The following is a 21215-nucleotide window of genomic DNA, read 5'->3' as shown; positions in this document are numbered from 1 at the left end:
ACAAAAGAATTATTCAGTTATAAAAGTATCAGATCATACTCATTGGAAGAAAGCCATTTTCTTTGCTTATTGGACAGTGTAAACTTATTACTGCACTGATACTCCATTCATTATTCAGGACAAAGAATAGCACAAATTCCAATCAGAATAATAGCACAGTGATTATTCAATTACCAATACCAGTCATAGATTATACTGATTGGGAGAAGGCCTTGTTCCTGTGCATATTTCCAGGGAACGTCATGACTTTAAAGAAGAAATAAGGAATGCCCACAGGGTTTGCAGCTCATCCTGCTGCTGCTAGCATGGCCTCTCCAGGGGCCCCACAACCCCTTGTGGAGTTACAAGAGCAGAACTATGGGTACAGCAATGTCCAGTACTGGGACAAGCACTACTAAGGTGGAGTGTAGACCAGATCCTCATTCTAGGCTGTGGGAACAGTGCCTTGAGCTATGAGCTCTTCCTCAGAGGCCTCCCTGATGTGACCAGTGTGGACTACTCAGTAGTGGTGGCTCCCATGAGGGCTCGCTATGCCCATGTTCCCATGCTGTGCTGGGAGAACATGGATGTACAGGCACTGGGCTTCCCAAGTGGCTCTTTGGATGTGGTTCTCAAGAAAGGCACACTGGATGCCTCGCTGGCTGGAGAATGGGATCCCTGGACCATGTCCTCCAAAGGTGTCCATATTGTGGACCAGGTGCTGAATGAGGTGAACCGAGTTATGGTCTCTGGGGGCTGGTTCATCTCATTGACCTCTGCTGTCCCCCATTTTCAGGCCAGACACTATGCTTAAGCCCATTATGGCTGATCCTTGAGGCATGCAACCTACAGCAGTGGTTTCCACTTCCATCTCTACCTCATGAGCAAGAGCAGAGAGCTAAGTGTGGCCCAGCTGGCACAAGGGGCCCAGATCCTCTTTCCCCCCAGACCTTCCACCTCACCCTGCTTCCTCCAGGACTCTGATCATGAGGATTTCCTCACTGCCATTCAGCTGTGAGGCCAAAACTATGGTCTTCCAGCTCTCCCTGCTTTTCTGCCTGGGGCTCCTCAGGTAGTTGGAATTCCTGACTCAGGGCTTGGGGTTGGGTCCAAGATACTCAGATCTCAGGAGACTCATACCTAAGACAGAGTTAGTAAGAGCAAACCCACACAAACCAATATTGCCTGGGCCAAAATGCATCCCTAATCCCAGGCTTTGAGATTCCCTCTGGGGTTCCTCAGATCTCTCCTGGGTTCCCCTACCTCCTTCTCCACCATAGTGCACCCACCAGTGATCCATCCCTTGTGCCAAAGCTCAGCACAGTCCACCTGCATGCTAGTTTCTGAGATCTGCATCCCTGGGACTTGTTACTGAGCCCCATCTGATCTGGATTTATCCACAAGAGACTGCAGGCTTTGAATCTAGATTGCTTTGTGTTTCTGACCCCAGCCCCAACTCTGATGGCCTGCCCTGTTTAAGTTGCATGTGTGCCCAGAAAGGCTGCACTGTAACAACATTTTCTAGCCAGGCTGGCTTGTCTGTGTTCACTTGGCAGCCCTCCTTCACCAGCAGCATGCACCTGAGATTCTCAAGTACCTGCTCCACTCCCCAAAAGGGACCAGAATCATTTTGTTCTGGTTCCTGAGCAGACTGAAGCAGTGGCTGTGGCCACACACGCACACATACACACAGGGAGGTCAGTATTTATTCACACACTCCTGGTACAGTGAAGATGGACATCCCTGGACTGAAAACATCTCCAGGGCCACAGGTATCATCCAAATTTCCATTTGGGTCCCCATGGCTGGACACAGGGGTCCAAGATAAATTCAGATCTGGGCCCTTGGAAGGTGACACCTTTGAGGGGATGGGATCTGCCTGGAGTCAGGCCTGGGCAGACTGGCCATGTTGTTGGTTACCATGTTGGGGGCTTGTCCCACCCCAGCCTCAAAACCCATCCTATCCTCCAGGCACAGAAGAGCATGGCTGACACTATGGGGGAAGGGCACAAACCATGAGCAGAGCCAGTAAATAAAGAGTCAGATATAATAATAAAATAATAAATAAACAAATGAGAAGCAATAAGATATGAGTTGGATAAAAAAATACTCCCCTCCATCATTTGTGCCCTGAAACAGTAATACCAGCTCATGACGTGTACATCTTTTCATGCATTATCTAAATGTATTATCCCACAACCCTATTATGTAGACAGTGATTTTTATTATACTCATTTTACAGATAATATTTGTGTGCATTGAATGTATGTTGAATGAATAAATGGATATATAAATGAGGGAATGAATGTTTGAGTTCCCATTTGGGATAAAGGGAGACTGAGAGATGTGAGAGAGAGGAGACTGACATTCTGAGGCATAATAAAGAGAAACACTATAGAGAATGGAGGTTTTAGGTGAGGAGGAAAAGAAGCCCTGTAATATAGAGTTTGTGAATGAACAAGCCTGGAGTTCAGTGACGAAAAAAACACTACCCAGAGCTATAGACTTAAACGGTATAAGAATTTTAGTATATGGGCCTTTCCCCACTCTTTGTCATCCTCTGTCTTATGGGAGTTACTGCTCCCTACAGCCTCCTCTCCCTCCACACCTCTGTCTTCAGAATGAGGAGATATTCTGAGGATATAGTGCAGACATGCAAGCTGCCCCAGTGTGACATCTCTGGGAGGAACAAATAACTTTATTCCCAGTCTGGGAAGGGAGGGTTGTAGCCAAAGGCATGGGATAACATTTGTGATCTGGGGCTTCAGAAGTTGAATTATTTCTTGTACTGTTTTTTTTCATTCTTTAAGCCATTTAGCTGAGTGGGAGAAAGTGGTCCAAAAAGACAAGGATTTTGTTTGCTCATTAAATTTACCTGGTGCAAATTTTGGCCCAATGATTGAATCCCCATGTACAAGAAGTCTTCTTCTTACAGGGCTTATATTTCATAAGTTGTGAAATTCACGGTGCAGAATTCCCATAATAAAAATGGACAGATCTCCTGATCTGCTGTTTCTCCCCACTGGGAAGGGAGTGAGGCAGGCATTGGTTCAATGGACATTGGGCCCTAGTGTCTTCACTCAGAGATGTGAAGATGCCACTTGAACACACCCGGCCTCACCTGGGACACCCAGGAGCATCCTGCCATTGCTACATGTATCTCCTGAATATGAACCAAAAACAAAGGAAATCATTGCTTCAGCACAGACATCATGGGGCTATCCCCCAGTTCACATTTGAACCCTTTCATGACCTGGTGATCCTGTGTTCAGGTTACAAACTTGAGGGAGGAGGAAGTATTTTATCCAACTTATATGTGATTGCTTCTTTAAAGTCATGACTTTCCCTGGAAATATGCACAGGCAGACCCATCCAACAATTTCAACTGCAAATCAAAGCAGGATCAGATGGTGACTTCTCAATATGGAGACACCACTATCATGTTAATAATAAAGGGAACAGTTCTCAAATTATGGAGGTGCAGTTCTCATGCCTTCACTACCAGGGAGTCATAAGGCTCTTGTCACTGAGATGGGAATTGCACATTTACCTGGATCATGGTTTCCTGCTGATTTATGCAGAATGCTTGGATGTCAGGGCCAGGATATAGGGTCCCTGCCCCTACCCCCTAGGGAGGTGGCTCCTGTGGGTGACATATTCAGCTCACTGTAACAGCTTAAGAACTTGAAATTAGTGATGGGCTTTCTTGAAGTTAATTGGCTGAAGATGTTTCTCATTATATCACAAGAGTGTCCTTTTGAAGATAATCAGAGAGACCAATGCCATTTTTTGTATTGATACATGGAAGGGTCATGCTTTGACTAGGAAAGAGGTTTCTTATAATGTATGATTACTGTGAAACTGGCTCACTGAAGCTGGACTCTGAATTTCAGCCCCTGGGGTCTGAGTTCCTGGAAGAAGGGCTGCCAGTTTGCTGGACCTCCCTCAATTATCCCAATCCTAGGAAATCCGGTTGTCTCCCAGGGGTGCTATTCCATTCTCCCCTCTCCTCTTTGGGGTATCTCCAGCTTAATTCCTTGGTCAGCCAAAGATGGGGGTGGAGACCTTCTTTAGAAGTGAATCTGGACTTCAAGGACATCTTAGGTACTCTGTCTCCCCCCAAGCCTAGCCTAATCCTTCAACTTGGGCTTTCTGATAGAAAATAACCACATATGTTACTTTTAGATTAAAAAACAGAAAAGAAAAAACAAGAAAAAAGAAAACAAAAAGGAGTCCCTTTTAGAAGACTTTCCCCAGTCTGGACATTTTGTCAGTGTCAGAATAGAGTATTTAAAGATGTACTTTGGGCTGTTGTCTGATAATTATTCTCCAACAGCTTCAACTCCAGCCAAGCCAGGGGCTACTGAAATGCAAAAAGATAAGGAGTCAGTGAGAAGGGACAAAATGTAGGGGGGGAAAAGGCTTTCTTAGAGCCTGGGAATTGGTGCCTGCTTCTGTGTGCCCCCCTTCTCAGAGCCCAGCACTCCTTTAGCACCCCCAGCTCCAAAAATTAGTTAATTAATTTGTTAATTAATTCTGCAGTTGAGGCTGGGTTGAGCCCCCTTCTTGCCCTCAGTGGATTGTTCTTTTTTTTTTTTTCCTTTCAGGGAGCCAGCAGCAAGACATTCCATGGAGTCTGGGTGGCAAGGGGTGCCCGACCACTGTTCAGGGTGAACTTACAATGTTCACTGTGGACTCAGCTTTTCCTCTGACACCAAACTTGTGTCCAATGTGTGACTGCTTACTGGAGATCCCAAAAGCACTGTTTCATATAGTTCTTTGGCAATTACCAGCTGCTCTATGTACTACAGTTATTAGTATTTTAACATTCTTTCATCAACAGTAACAAATGTACTATACCAAAACTATGAATCGATAATGGGGAGGGTGTGGTTAGGGTATGGGAGAATTTGAGATTCCTTTTTTTGTCTTTATTTCTCTTCTGGAGTAATGAAAATGTCCTGAAAATTGAAAAAAATTTCATTGCAGTGATGGATGCAGAGCTGTATTATGGTACCATGGGCAACTGATTGCACACTTTAGATCTTTGGATAGTTGCATGGTATGTGCAATCTATGGTATGTGAATAATCTCTTTCTCTCTCTCTTTCTCTGTCATGTATATATATATCATAACCAATGAAAACTGCCTCAGCCAAATGTATTTTTTCATACTTTTTGTAGGATTAGACATCTTCATTTTCAGTGTGATGGCCTGTGACCATTTTGTGGCTAGCTTTTACCCCCAGCACTACACAGTCATCATGAACCCTGGACTTTCTGGACTCCTGCTGCTGGTTTCCTGGTTATTGTGTATTCCAGATTCTCTCATACATGTCCTAATGGTTTTCTGATTGCCTTTTTGTACAGAATTTGAAATTCCCCACTTCTCATGGACTTAATCATGTAGTACAACTTGTTGCTCTGACACCTTCCTCAATGATGTAGCAATGTATTTTGCAACTGGAATTGTGGGTGTTATTCCACTCACTGGGATTCTTTTCTCTTACTTTAAGACTGTATCCTCCATTTTGAGAATTTCATCATATAGAGGCAAGTATAAAGCATTTTCCAGCTGTGGGTCACACCTATCAGTTGTGTCCCTGTATTTTGGTACAACTTTTGGGGTGTAATTTATTTCTACTGTTACCCACAATGCAAGGGCAAGCACAATAGCTTCAGAAATGTACAAATTTGTCGCTACCATGCTGACAGTTTATCTACAGTCTTTGAAACAAGTACATAAAGTACACCTCAAAAAACTCTTCAGTTTGGAAACATTTTCTCTGTTAAAGGATCCTTTGTCTCAAGTTTAGAAATTTTCTCATTTGTGTAAATTGGATCCAGAAAGAGATCTCATCCTGAACTGGAATCACCATCTGTTTTAGTTTCAACAACCCACAGTGCATGTCTGATATATGACTTTCTTACAGTCCATAAAAATTAGATTAGGATGTAATAGACATTACAAACACTAATTATTCAATCATTACACTCATTCTCCCAGTGGTGTAATGTTGACCTTTAAAAATTATTTTCATGGGCAGAAGCATTTTCAGGAAGTTTCTCTTGGCATTTCCTACAATAATAGTCTCATTTACAGATCCCAAGATGCAACATGGCTATTTTGCCCATGGCCAACTATGTCTTTTTGAACTATTATTCCCAAATATTAGTAAATAATATCAGTTTTTTTGTAGACCTTTGTGAAATAGAATAAACCTAACAATTCAATCATCACCTGACCCCAGAGCCATGTCTTTGCTTGGGAAACCAGAGTGGCATGTTGGGATTGAAATTTCTCTGAGCTAACAACCAGTTTTGAAAAAAGAAATCTGGTCTTTTTTATTTTATTCACTTCAAACTCTTTGGCAAAACTTTGAATTCATCATATTTTGCAATGCCCTAATTCACAGGATCAGAATATGTGTTTGAGTCTTCCCCATGTAACTCCCTATAGTTTAGGGAGAAAAGATATTTGAGTCTTGCAGCCCTATAAAATTTCTTGTTTTTGAAAGTACCATAGTCTAAGAATTAAAAATCATCTGCTGGTCTTTTTTCCATTTTTGAAATATTCTGGGAAACTAAAAGAACTACTCACATCACATTCATGAACTATGATTGTCAACAAAATATTTTATCATATGAATCAGACAATTTGCCAAAATCTTCCTTAGCCACTTTCTTTATGAATGACTACAGACAACGCATTGTCAATCATAAATCCAGTGCTATACATACACTAGTAATATACTGTTTTCTGATGTTATATTGCATCATTTTTGCCCTCACAACCAACAAGTTGATATATCAATTCTCAGATTCCTATCCTGGAAGATCTGTGTTTTGCAATTAGTTCTTGTATCCAACAGTTTACATGTATGACTTATTTCCTTTAAGTAGAAACATTTAAAAAAAAAGCTGTGGTAGAATTTTGATAAAAATTAAATATCATGCAGTCTCAACATTGTTGAAGAAGGTAGAGATATTTCTTCAAGTAATTGGAAGTAGACAACACTGAAAAACGCTGAAAACCATCCTGCTGGGAACATCAGTACTTCTGCTATCATTAGGAATGTGGTGTAATGAAGAAGAAGTCATTGATATTGTTGGCTCCCAAACATGATGCATTTTCTACAATCAATGTAGTAGGACTCTTATGCCACAAGTATTGGTTTAATAGGCAGGGAATGTTTGTCCACCATCCTGAAGTAGAGGAAAACATACCAGAAAGAGGGAGAAAGGACTGTCAAGGGCCAGTCCACCATACCCTCCTAACACCATACCCTGTAGATGTAACAGGCAATTCCAAACTTACTGATACCCTGAGAGTCTTTTAGGAGAGAGGGTGATTCTTTCTAGTTTTATTTTCCATAAACCTTTTCTCTGTTTATTTTTTATGCATTTTTTGGAAATATAACATATATACATAACAGTGACAACTAACAAAGTACAATTTAACAAGAAGTTAGTGTGCAAATTTCAAAGAATATTATGGGATATGGTTCCACAATTTCAGTAATTTTCTTATTGTAGCAGCATACTGGGCCAGGAGGGCAGCTTTTCTTTGCTTCTCCTTTTCTGATACCATCCCAAGCTTCACCATGATTTGTGCCTGCTTCTCAATTAGGGTGGCAATGGACTGTACTTCATCTTTTTTTTTCACTTTGGTGACAATATTCTGAGTTTCTGACCATTATTGCACAATCTCCCTGCAAATATTAAGATGGGAGTCTTCATCCAGGAAAGCAGAAAGAATACCCTGCAGGACATCCAGCTTTTCTTCTTCCTCCTCCTTCTTCAGGACACCCAGGATGTAGGCACCATACATGGCTCAATCCACTCCTAGTGCCTCCAACCTCCTGTGCAGCCATGATCCAAAGCTCTTGCCCTTGCCATCACCTTCACCAGAGGCTGCTGTGGCTCTTTGCTGGGTGCAACCATCTTAGGGTTAGGGTCCTGCCAGCCCCCAGTTGCCACCCACAGTGTCTGACTGGCCATGTGGTGGGCCCAGGGTGCTGACCAGGAGAGGGAACCCATGCCCCTGCACACCAGGTGGAGGGTCCAGCAGGTCCAGCCAAATGGTAGTGAATTGACTGGGCTCTTGAATCTTCTAAATAAATCACCATGTGATCTTTTAACATATGTAATCCATCAGCTAGCTGATGATCATTTAAGTCAAAAAGTTTAGATACTGTTGCTATTGAATTAGCCATCATAAGGCTTACTTTTGAAGTCTTTGAGTGTTAGTGAGACCTCTTCATCCTCATTTTAAGGGACAAGGATTTACTTCCTTTTGTTTACTCTTAATTTGTATATTAGACATATTGACTTCATTAACTAATCCCCATATCTTGTCTTTGGTTAGAAGTTCTTTAATATTAATAGTATCATTCTCTATTTGAGTTATAAAAAGTTCATTTAATGAGCTAATCACACTTTGTATATGATGTTTTTTAGCTTCTACTATGCATTTCTGATATAGTGAGTATACTTTATATTTAGACTTTACAATTTTCCTTTCCTGTTTACATATTGTTGCAGGGAACATTTTAGAATATGATAATTGTCCCCAATTTCTTTTAATTTTGGAGACAATCTATTTTGGATAATAAAAGCAGAATTCACCTGGAGAAGACTGATTCATAATGGCATTTAGATTGTTCTTCTTGTATGTTGTTTGGGTCAGGGAATTATCTCCAAAATCGATGTGCATAAGGGTGAATATTCCTAGCTTTAGTAACGTTAATGCACTCAGTTAATCTGCTGCTTATATTCTTTTGAAAATATCCACAATCTCCTTCCCATAAGGAATAAATAGTATATGTCGTATTTAGGAAGTAAATTAGCTCTGGATGATCACAAAATTGAGTAATAGTGGGAGATTTAAATAACCTATCTAAAGGTTCTCCATTAAAACGATTATTCTTTTTCCACTCAGAAGGCAGAACACAATCCTTCAACAGGCCAGTTATATTATTTTCAATCATTGGAAATAATTTCTTATTTAGAAATTGTTCTTGTCCAGTCATAGTTCTAGCAGCCTGCCACCAAGTGTCATACATATTAGTGGAACAAAAGATAGCCTGTTTATACATAGCATTGCCCCCAGTCTTACTATATGCACCATACATGCATAATTTTGATCAGCAATAGTCCACTTTCTTGGTCTCATTATTTGTGGCTGAAGATAACACTTCCAGGCAACCAGCCTGGTGTTATCAGAGATGCCACTAGATAGAGGTATAAGGCAATGACCCTGAATAACCTCAGAAGATGGCCAAATTCTTCCTGAATTATATTATATTAAATAGCAATGCCCAAATTCTTGAAAACACCTCTTTTGTTGACATTGCTCCTGAGTGTATGGCTGGTCTAGAGGCAAAGTAAAAGGCAAGACAACTTCTTGCAATTGGGCAAATTCATTATCAATTAACTGAGTCAAGATTTTTTGTCCTTGAATGGTATGTTTCCATTTATCTTGTGCAAAACTAGAGGTGTCTAACAAGAGGATTTGTGAGATACTCACAGTTCATTTCTTGTGTATGATAAGTTTAGGGAATGGTTCCCAAAACATACCTTGTTGAAGGCCACATATTTCTAAATGAGCATTCCTAGGTGCAGGATGAATGACTCATCATTCTTGATGATATTGTGGGAGAGTGACAGGAATATAAGGTGTAACACTAGTTCGATTCCAAGAGATTATCAGACCAAGATGAGGTATAGCATTTTTTCTGTTGCATTTGAAAAACTGCTGATAGAATAAACTGTAGGATAAGTCCAATAATTATCAGTCCAAAAAAGAACCAGCAAAGTATTCATGTAGATGTGGCACCCAAGGTATACGAAAAAATATCTGAACCTCACCTGTGTAGTGAGTTTTGAGATTTCTTCACTTTCCCACCCTGGGTCCTTTAAATCAATATTGGGATCTTGTCTCATAAAAATCCCATATCTATTGCCTTATTCAAACCATCCAATCCTGAAGGTTGAAGACTGTTATATATCTTTCCATAATGAGCAGTGGGCTTCAAATTATCAATACTAACCTTTCATCATTGGCCAAGAGGGCCCAATGTCTCAACGGTATGATCATCAAATACTGTAAGAATTTAGTAGGCTTTCCATCATGGATAGAGAGAAGTATATTTCTGTACCCTCTCCTGGATGAATTGGCCAAGGAAAAGTTTCCAACCAGAAGTGCAGGAGGATGATGCAGCAGGTGTAATCTCCTCTCCAAATTCCTGCAGTAATGATAATTGTTCTTCTCTAGATAAATTGACATCATCTACATTTGCAAAAGGCAAATTAGAATCTACACCAAACATTAACTTATGAGGTGTTTGATGCACCCATGAGGATGGTATATTATTGACAGAAAGCTGAATAAGAGGGATAAGTGGATACCACTTTCAAGACCATCCATACAACAGTTGATTTAAGACTCATTTTATTTCACCACTTTTCCTTTCCACCTTTCCACAACTTCAGGGTGGGAAGGGGTACTAAATTCCAACTGTGTACCTCTGTCCTTGGTCCACTGTCACAAGGTGGCAGAAGTGAATGCTGACCCCTGATCAGAATGCAGCCCCTTAGGAATTACAGTACCTGACAAAAAGTTAAGAACTTTAACAGGTGCATTAGCACTTTGGGCCTTGGTTGGGAATTACCAACAGGATCCCATTCCAGCATCAGCAATAACAAGAATATGTTCATGGCCATGAGATGAGGGTAAAGGACCAATATAACCCATATAAAACTTTTCAAAACTTCATCAGGATGAATAATTATTTTTGGAGAAGTAGGAATTTGGGAGGAAGCATGAGTTACTTGGCATTCCTTACAACTAACTACAACAGATCTGACTGTTTTAATCATATTAGGCCACCAGTATTTATTTTTTAGTTTAATTAAGATGGCTTCCCAAACTTCATGGATAGTTCCAAATGTATTTTGGGCCTGTGGGGCAATTTTACTCTTTCCATAACTGGAGGAATAACTGTTTTTCCTTCATCTCATTCAATAATAGCATTACCATTTTCCAAAAGTTATATTTTGCAGGATACCCCTTAGGGTTAGGACTCTTTGGATCCAAGATTTGTTCTAGCTCCTTGTCCAGGCTTGGTCATTTTGTAACCATTCCTACCAGATGACTGCTTTATACAGCCAACTGGTCTGCTAAAAGGTTACCTTCAGTATGAATAGAAGTACATTGTTTTTGGTGCCCTGACTCATATACCATGTGGATATTGGGCTTATTTTGCTTACAATTAGCAATAAATTTCCACTTACTTATATGTTGCAGAGGCTTTTTTCAGATTAACAAACCCATTGGATATCCAATTCTTCTTTAAAGCTTTTATCTACATACATGCTGTCTGTAACTATTAAAATTGACCTTTTGTCCATCATAGCTTCTTTGACAGCAAATTCTAGGGCAGTTATTGCAGCATATTGTGCAGTATGAGCCACTGAGGGAAATCTGCATTGTTTAATAATGGAGAAATTAGCACCAAATTTACCTTTCAGTATTCCTATCCCCGCAGAATGTGTCTTCTGAGGATTAGGAATTTCAGTAGCTGACCCATCAGTATAATATACTACTGTATACGAAGTTAAATCATATTTTGGGAGTACTTGTATCTTATTTAGCAGAGGCTGCATGCAGAAGTTTCAGGGCCACAACAGTGTGTGGGTAAGTGGGGAACACCCACCTCCTCCTGGGGCCTTTGGCAAGGACAGTTTTTGTTTTTTTTTTTAATCATCATTTTATTGAGATATATTCACATACCATGCAGTCATACAAAACAAATCGTACTTTCGATTGTTTACAGTACCATTACATAGTTGTACATTCATCACCTAAATCAATCCCTGACACCTTCATCAGCACACACACAAAAATAACAAGAATAATAATTAGAGTGAAAAAGAGCAATTGAAGTAAAAAAGAACACTGGGTACCTTTGTCTGTCTGTTTGTTTCCTTCCCCTATTTTTCTACTCATCCATCCATAAACTAGACAAAGTGGAGTGTGGTCCTTATGGCTTTCCCAATCCCATTGTCACCCCTCATAAGCTACATTTTTATACAACTGTCTTAGAGATTCATGGGTTCTGGGTTGTAGTTTGATAGTTTCAGGTATCCACCACCAGCTACCCCAATTCTTTAGAACCTAAAAAGGGTTGTCTAAAGTGTGCGTAAGAGTGCCCACCAGAGTGACCTCTCGGCTCGTTTTGGAATCTCTCTGCCACTGAAGCTTATTTCATTTCCTTTCACATCCCCCTTTTGGTCAAGAAGATGTTCTCCGTCCCACGATGCCGGGTCTACATTCCTCCCCGGGAGTCATATTCTACGTTGCCAGGGAGATTCACTCCCCTGGGAGGACAGTTTTTTAAGAGCACATGCACCTGTGGGCTGTTTTCCCCTCAGCTCCCCACTAGCTTTCTCCAGGGAACACAGGTTTAAAATGCAGCCTGCACTCTTTTTTACATGTCTGCTGATGTGTGCTGCACTGCTTTGAAAAGTTGCAGTTACACATTGAGAGCTGTTCTGGTGCAGAGGTTCTTTGGATTCTGCTGATGACCTTGCTTTCTGGGGACAGTGGCTCTCCTGGTGGCACTGGTCAGCTCTGACACCACAGTGGCCAGCTGGCAATGGGTCTCAGCCACCCTGACTCAATGATTGTTTCCTCCTCTGCTACAAGGTGAAGGGAGACCCCTGGGCAGCTGCCACTTGTGCTCACCCCAGTTCAGCAACTGGTAAGAGCAAAGTTTAAAAACCTCAGTATACTATGTAATATTTCAAGGTTTTAGGAGCTGAGATATTTCAAAGATTTTCTCTAAACTTTGCAGTTAAATCACAACCTTCCTTAGTAGTATTAAAACTAAGAAATGTAACATCTTTTGCTATCTCTGACTTTTTTAAAGAAACAACACTCTTTAATAAGACTTAAGCACTTTTTCTAGTGTAAATGAATGTTGTTCTTCTGTTACATTAGAAAAACATGTATCATCCACATAATCCTCTACACCCAGTATTTCCTTTTTTTTTCCTAATATATCCACTACATCAGCAGTAAATAATGCTGGATTATTAATGAAACTTTGAGGCAACCTTGTTCACACTAATTGTTTTCTTTCCCATGTTTACAGAGGTCAGAACTCTTAATATTGTCATTTTTATATTTCTCAAGTGGTAAATTAGCAGTAAGTTCTACTTCACAATTTGTTAGTTCAATCCAAGGCACAACCTTAGCAGCTATTAGAACATAATCTAGTTCTGTGGGGATGACTTGCCCTAAAATTTTATGTCCACCCACTTTAAAGGTTAAATAGTACATAGGCATTCTTTGTTTACCATGAATAGTTTGTATTTCCTCATAATCTACTAGGTTATCATCATTTAAAAATTCTTTTGAGAAACAAGAAACCTCTGCTATTGAGTTGCAATGTCTTTTAAATATTTTGCCCCTGTGCTGGATGTGAAATCCCATCACGATTTGGAGTAGGAGAGGGAGGTGAAAGTTCTTGTTGCACTAAGTGCACGGTCCTATTATTTCCCCCTGACCTTCAGGGTTGTGAATTACTTTGAACTCCTCTGTCTTTTGACTGGCCTTGTGACTGTTGTTCTTGATCTTCTCTTTGTCTATAGGGATTTGGAGAGCTTCCCTCTGGTTTATTAAATCATCAAGGACAATTTACATTGGGTCTCAGATTACAGTGTCTCAGTTATCTGGGAAGATCTTCTCCATGATTCTGAGGTAGTTGGTGGTTTTGGCCTTGTGATCCTTCTCAGTCCTGTTTTTCTCTATTACCTCCAAATTTCCCTCTATTTCTAGGAATAGGGGGTGTTTGTGGAGATTGTGGAGGATGCTGGGATGGATGAGAGGATCTAAAGCCTCCTTTATTTTGATTTCCTGTTTGATGCTGCCTTCTTCCATTGCCTCCCTGTTTTATTAGAATGTTGTTGAGACTCTGGTGGATCTTCCATGGGTTGTCCAAAAATGTTAAGTCCCATGGTGCAATATACTTCAAGGACAATTACAGGAAAAGCACTTGCTTTAGCATCATCATCTGGAAGTATATCTAATTGGGCTTGAAGAGCAACTACTGCTGCTTGCCCTGGCAGCAGTGGTCAAATTATGTCACTAACTAAGGCATAGTCATCATTAGAGAACACCATCCCCATAGTAAAAGCCACTATAACACCACCAGAATTAGCAGTATCTTTTAATACAGTGGGCAAATGTGTAATGCCAAAGTTCCATGAATTCTTTGATAAATAGCAGCTATGGTGCTATTCCAGCCCTGTGTTTCTTGGTCTGTGACATGCAATGTGGCATGTAAAGCTAATAAAGCATTAACATAGGTCCATTGTTAATAGGGATTACTCCCACTATAGCCTGTATCTTTCATCCAAACCACAATGCTATAGCCTGGGGGTCATTAGGTGTAGCTCCTACAAAAGCTTGAAGATGATTCATAGGCAAGGCTAATGCTCTGAGTTAAGGTTGTATAACAACCTGTGGCTGAAGGGGAGGATTTTGTGGCTGAGGTGCCCCCATAGCTTGCCACTGTTGAAATCTACATATTATTTCTCTCAGAAGTGTTACTTCTTCTTATATCTGCTGGTTATTTAATAGTGCTAATTCAGCCATTGTTATGGGTAGGAAATGATGGCTTAAATCATCACCTGGTAGCCAAAGACCAGTATATGATGGTCCATGTCTATATACTCCAGTTACAAATGGTACATCCCTTAGTTTAGCCAATAATTGTGCATAAGAAACATTCAGTAAGTCACCTGTAGTTAAATCAACAGGTCCAGGGGCAGGGGTATAAGTTGGTTGTGGTAACAGCTCTCTGTTTCCATCCTGAAGATCAATTTGAATCCTAGCAAACCTTCTGCCTACTCCCATGGTCCTGCATCAACACTTACAGTAGGAACATCCTGGTGCCCTGGAGTCCTAGCTCCTGACAGCCCTATTAACACTTGTAATCCTGCAATGCCTAAATTCCAAAGTGGCACCATTACTTTAGACAGTGCCTAAAGTCCCTAGGGAAAATTAATCAAGGTACAAAATCAAAATTATTCTTGTCTCAAGCCCCATATGGGGCACCAATTTTCTTGGGTTTGTCTCTTTACACCTCAAACCTATGATCTCCATTAGAAAAGGCCGGAGCCTAATCAGGTCATGATTCATTGGGTTTGGGCTTCTCTCAAGCAACCCCCCACTCAATTAGGAGTATAGGGTTAGACAATAGTTTAAAAGTAAAGAGCACATGAGTCAAGAATTCAACTTCAACACATTTTTTACTGAAGGAGCACTTAAGGTAAAAGAAACAAGTTTACAATGTAAAAAATTAATTGATATGTTACCAAGCCTGGGAGCCCCCCTTCTCCAGATGCAGCTGGACATGGGATCAGAGAGAGCTCCCCCTTGTCTCAGTTATAGAAAATTTATAGCCCTTGATTTAGAGTAACTTTAATTATTAAGTCATATTCTCTTTTTACATTAAATGATGCCTCATGAATATGAATGTCTCACAAAGCTAAGCATCTCAACCCATGAGTTGTTCAAGACCGAAGAAGGTATCCTCATTATCAGAGACTTAGCCTTGAATGTCTATAAAACTTTACTGACAATATTTTTACTAATTAAGCTATGATTTCTGTAAGAATAATGTAACATACTTTTACTTGTTAAAAATTGGAATAGAGATTACTATTGCTTGTTTCTAACTTGTTAATATAGGTTTTTATTCTATTCTATTGATTAGTTTAGCCATTACATCATATTGCTAAACATCCATTTAATTTGGACTGTATTGAATCTTGCTACATTCTTTACAACTTCCCTATGATTAAAGTGATAGCAGCAGCCCATCTTGTTTTCACAGAGGACTAAGTGATTACATGTTATCTATATCTAAGAAGGTTGAGAGGGTCTTTCTGCTTTCTTAAAAGTATTCACAGTTATTTTAACTGTTTAACTTCTCCTTCACTATAAGTTTCTAATATGGGACTTGAAGGATATGAGTCACCTGTCCCAGGTATTATAGTAAGGTCTTTCCACTTTTTATCATCTGGAAATTGTACTTGAATGTTTTTAGGTAAAGGTCTGTTAAGTGTGCATCTATATCAGAAGGAATAACTGGTTCTTTACTATTAGAGCAGAAAATATGAGAGGAGCATAGAGATGAGGAGTCAGCATTCTCATTATTAGATTTCTCAGGAGAGGTATTATCCTGCAATTCTTCCCAACATTAACTCTGATTTATTTTAATTGTCTTATGAATACTATAAGCTTCCAGACCACTGGTAAAGGATCCTTATCTTCAATATGACTTTAATAAGAATTTCTCTTTGGTCAACCACAGAGAAACCCCAAGTTGCTTTGTGAAGGCAAGTCTTGTTGATTGGCCAATTACTTCCTTAGGTATGGGTCTACTTTACTTTATTTCTTTTTATCAAATATGGCTAATTATATTCCCCCCAAATTAAATTAGCTACTCTGAGGTTTTCAAAAATTTTCACATAGAAGTATCTATGATTATATCTATTAATGATGTAATGCCCTCCATTTGTGTAATCAAAAACCTCTTTCTCAATCCTCATTTTTCTTGGCATCATTATTTCTCATTATTTTCAAGATTCTAGTAGCAAGAAGTTTTCTTTTCTAGAAAGAATTGGTTTTTGGCATTTAAAGGATCTGTGATTAACTTCTTATAATTTCAATAGGTGTCCTTGCATCTTTATTATGTTACCTATTGCTTTGGAAGTTAATTTTGGTATATTTGATTGTACTTTTTATATCTAGTTTTTTAATGCTTTTAAAAGTATGCCTGTGTATGAATGAGTACAAAACTCTGAATCCTGATCTCAAACAAACAACATATCTTCAATTAAGATTAATCTAATGCATAGTATATATATTAATTCCTAAAGTGATATTTTGAAAAATTCTACTGCAAGTTTGAAGACCAAGATAAATAAATTCTCTTTGTTTTTGAAGGAGAAATTAAAAACTAAAATATTAATCCTTTCCAAATTAATGGAAAGGCTTATTATTATCTGTTAAACATCTAATGTCATTGTACTTGATATTTGGCACATTCACTCCTGATTCATCTCCAGAAACAGGAGTTACAAGGTAATGACATCATTAAACAAAACAAATAAAATCTTGCTCTATTAGGTTTTTAAATATCTTGTAAGATGCAAAAATTAAAGCTGTTTAAAAAACATAATGTCTAACAGGATGGCCAATGAAATAGAAGAGAAGCTCACAAAATGGACATATGTAAAATAAGGTAGTGTATGATCATCTTACCCAACTGAAGATAATTTTACAAAAGTAATATTTTTGAAATTTCTTCCCTCCATGAAAGCCAAACACATTTGTGCATTGTCTTTAAGCTGACTATTTAGTCTTGCCTTTGTCTTTCTCCTGGCTGGTATATCATCCACATAGAATAACAAAATCCAATGAGGGTTTCAGAATTTCTCCCCCTGGGATTTTCAGAAATGTCAGAAGTTCAATTCCTTCTCCTTGTGCTTTTCCTGTCCACGTACCTGGTCACCTCCACTGGGAACCTGCTCAGCATCCTGGCCATCATCTCAGACTCCCACCTCCATACATCCATGTACTTCTTCCTCTCCGACCTGTCCTTTGCTGACTTTGGGTTCACCTCCAACACCACCCCAAAAATGCTGGTAAATATCCAGACTCAGAATAAAGTTATCACCTATCAGCCTGCCTCACCAAGATATTCTTTTTCATTTGTTTTGGATCCCTAGAGAGTTTACTCCTGACCACTATGGTCTATGACTGTTTTGTGACCATCTGGCAACCCCTGCACTACATGGTCGTCATGAATCCCTGGCTCTGTGGAATGCTGGTTCTGGGTTACTGGTGCTTAAGTTTCATTTTCTCCATTCTCCAGACCTGGAACATGTTGAGACTCTCATCAACACACACAGAAATCCCACATTATTTTTGTGATCCTTCTGAAACTTGCATGTTCTGACACCCTCATCAATAACATAGTTACTTATATTGGAACCTGCATTCTGGCTTTGATTCCTTTTCTGAAATATTTTTCTCTTATTCTAAAATTGTTTCCTCCTTTCAGAAAATTTCTTCATCCAAGGGCAAGTATAAACCTTTTCCATCTGTGGGTCCCACCTCTCAGTTGTCTCCCTGTATATGGCACAATCCTTGGGGTCTACCTGAGCACTGAAGCAACACCATCCTCTAGGACAGGTTGGGTGGCCTTGATGACATACAGCATGGGATGGTCACCCCCATGTTGAACCCCTTCATCTACAGCCTGAGGAACAGGGACATGAAGGGGGCCCTGAGGAGACTGTTCTGCAGGGTGACCTCCTTTGACTGATGTAATCACTGGAGAAATGTCATGAGTAGCAAGGCTGAAACAATTAGGAGACTTTTCTCATAGGTCCTGGATATATCCAACTATTTCTCCTCACCTATGGAATCACTATTACTTAAAGTGCCATGATTTATCCTATGTCAAGACACTATTTCATCAGGACTAGCTTCAAGAGCAAATTATGGCCAACTGGCCAGATCAAACCTCTCACTTGTTTTTTTTTTTATTTGTTTGTTTTTTGTAAATAAAGTTTTTTCACCACGCATCCACACCTGCTAATTTGCCTATTGTGTCTGTCCTCCCATTTAAAAGACAAAGTTTCACAAATGCCAGAGACCATCCAGCCTGGAAAGCTTAAAACATTTACAATCTGGACCTTTGCAGAAAATGCTTACCAATCCTTGAATTACTGTGTTGCTTCTTTTGTGTTCTAAGTTATATTTTAAGGCATATCAGGACACCCCAAAATTTCCCTCAAGATAACATAAAATTCTCCACTAAGCCCCATTCTTATGATTGATACATATGCCTAGAAGATTTGTTCTAGGTATGAGGTAGCAAATCAAAGAATAAGTGATTCTTAAGTAAATCTAAATAGTAATTTCCATGATAGCTTCTTCCTTGCCTTTATTTAAATCTTCATATGTGCTCTGCCCAACAAACTCTCTGTGGTGTAGGACAATTCAGTAAATTCTGGATGAATGAACGGATCTTAACTCATCTATTCAAAGGCTGCATAAATTAACTGGATTAATAAAATTCTGGAGCTAGAAAAACACTTAGCAATTTTGTCATTTAACTTCCTGGGGATTGCATGTAATGCCTTGATGCAAAGTCTTTCTTGTGAGATAATGACTTCACAGTCATGCCCCCACGTTCTTCTCACCTCTTTTTGTCCCCATTAGTGAAGGTGGCTCCACCAAAAATAGTATGAGATGGTGAACACACAGTATCCAAGACTGGACATATGAGATGGGCAGCCATTTACTAGTCACTTACACCAACAGATAAAGAGAGAAGGACATCACCCACCATGCAGCACTTCATGGAGATGCCCTTGGGAGCCGAGTGAGCTAGCAGAAGTGCTGGAGGAAGGCTTTGTAGTATTAGGAGGGCGGGATGCTCCCCAGTTCCTGGGATGTGATATGATTGAGTTGTTTCAAAAAAATCCACAGGCTTGCACTTAAGTGAAACCCAATGAATGGAGGACTGGAGAGATTATAGCTCATTCACATAAGAGGGGAACAGGAGGTGAGAATTCTTTCCTGTGTGATGGGAGGTATATCAAGAAGAGCATGGAAACTCATGACTACGTCTGAGAGGTTCCAAGATGTGGAGACAGACCTTGAGGTTTCATGCATGGCAGTAAAAGCACATTAAAGCTAACTGAGTGTTGTCAGCAGTTAAGGGAGTGGTGATGACAGCAGAATTGAATAACTCATAAATAATTATGTGATCCTTTCTATTATGGAGATGTTATCCCCATTCATCTCTAGTTGATAAATAAGAGTGATGGATAATCCATTCTCTTGTGGGAAAGCTCATTCTTTTCTAATGACTATTATTTTTTAATACATATTTACTTTCTGTAGATTTTTTATTATATTTTTATTGTGGAATTTAACACATATACATAGAAGTGATAATTTTCCAAGTGCAATTTAACAAGTAGTTAGCAAATTTCAAAGAAGATTGTGGGTTACAGTTCCAGAGTTTCAGTTATTTCCTTATTGTAAAATATAACATATATGCAAACAGGTAATAAGTTTGAAAGCACAATTTAACAAGTAGTTATATAGGAAATTTCCAAAAATTTCCAAAAAAAGTACCACACTTTCAATTATCTCCTTATTGTGAAATATAACATATATATAGAAAAGCAATAACAAGTTAGGATCATTACTGCCTTGACATCCCTGGAGATTGGGAACGTGGTTAAAATAGAGGAAGGGCTAGCAACAGACAAGATGAAATTTAACAAAGGATCATGAATACTGAATCTCTATATAATTTGCTTTTTCTTGGTTGCTAGGGTATTAAAATAGCTAGAAGGAAAGAATTGAAATGGTGGACCTGTAACCCATAACATTCTTTGAAATTTGTTCTATAGCTACTTGTTAAATTGTAAGAAAACTCATTCTTCACTCTCAGTCAATACCAGCTTCTCTTTAACACCCATGATCTATTTAGTTCTTTGAAAAGAATAGGTTAGATTTCACCCTCCTTCCATGGAACCACCTGTCAACTCTTTGATGACATCTCTTGTCCCTGTCTCCATCTCCATGAGTCTTCAAGGCTCCTTAGAATGTACAGATGGTTCCTTCATCTACAATTTCCTGCTCTGGTGATGTCTGCTATATTCACTTATATCTGTAGCTGTTACTTTCAAATTGTGGGACACAATAGTTGACATAACACTCCAGGTATGTACTGATAAGCAATGAATATGCTTCCCACACACTGGCTAATCTTCAAGGTCAAGAACTCATGTGTGTGTGTGTTTGTGTGTGTTAGAAGTCATGTGTAGCATAATAAGCACTGGTTAGTGAGGGCATATAAGAAGAAAAGGACAAGGCGTTTGAGGGCCACAGAAAGTGAGATCATTGGAGTTAAAGGAGTAATGAGTTTCATGGGATAAATATTTAGAATTCAAATCTGAGAATAATTAAATGATCATAGGATTTGGTTATTAGTAGACTACTAGTTATATGAACAGGTAGAGGATGTTCTGGTTTTAAACATGGAATCTTGAGTGTGAAAGAGAATAAAGGGAAGATTTTCAAAATGAGGTGTGGTGGGAGCAGTGGTTTCTAAAACATAGGAATTAGGATTCATC

At 39.3% G+C, this 21215-nt stretch overlaps 1 pseudogene; it reads left to right on the top strand.

Moving 5' to 3' along the window:
- The first annotated feature begins 305 nt into the window (after positions 1-305).
- Positions 306-997, top strand: LOC119520243 (annotated as a pseudogene).
- Positions 998-21215: the final 20218 nt, after the last annotated feature.

Source organism: Choloepus didactylus, chromosome 25 (assembly GCF_015220235.1).
Source record: "Choloepus didactylus isolate mChoDid1 chromosome 25, mChoDid1.pri, whole genome shotgun sequence".
NCBI lineage: Eukaryota > Metazoa > Chordata > Mammalia > Pilosa > Megalonychidae > Choloepus > Choloepus didactylus.
This window is presented reverse-complemented; position numbering and strand designations above follow the sequence as displayed.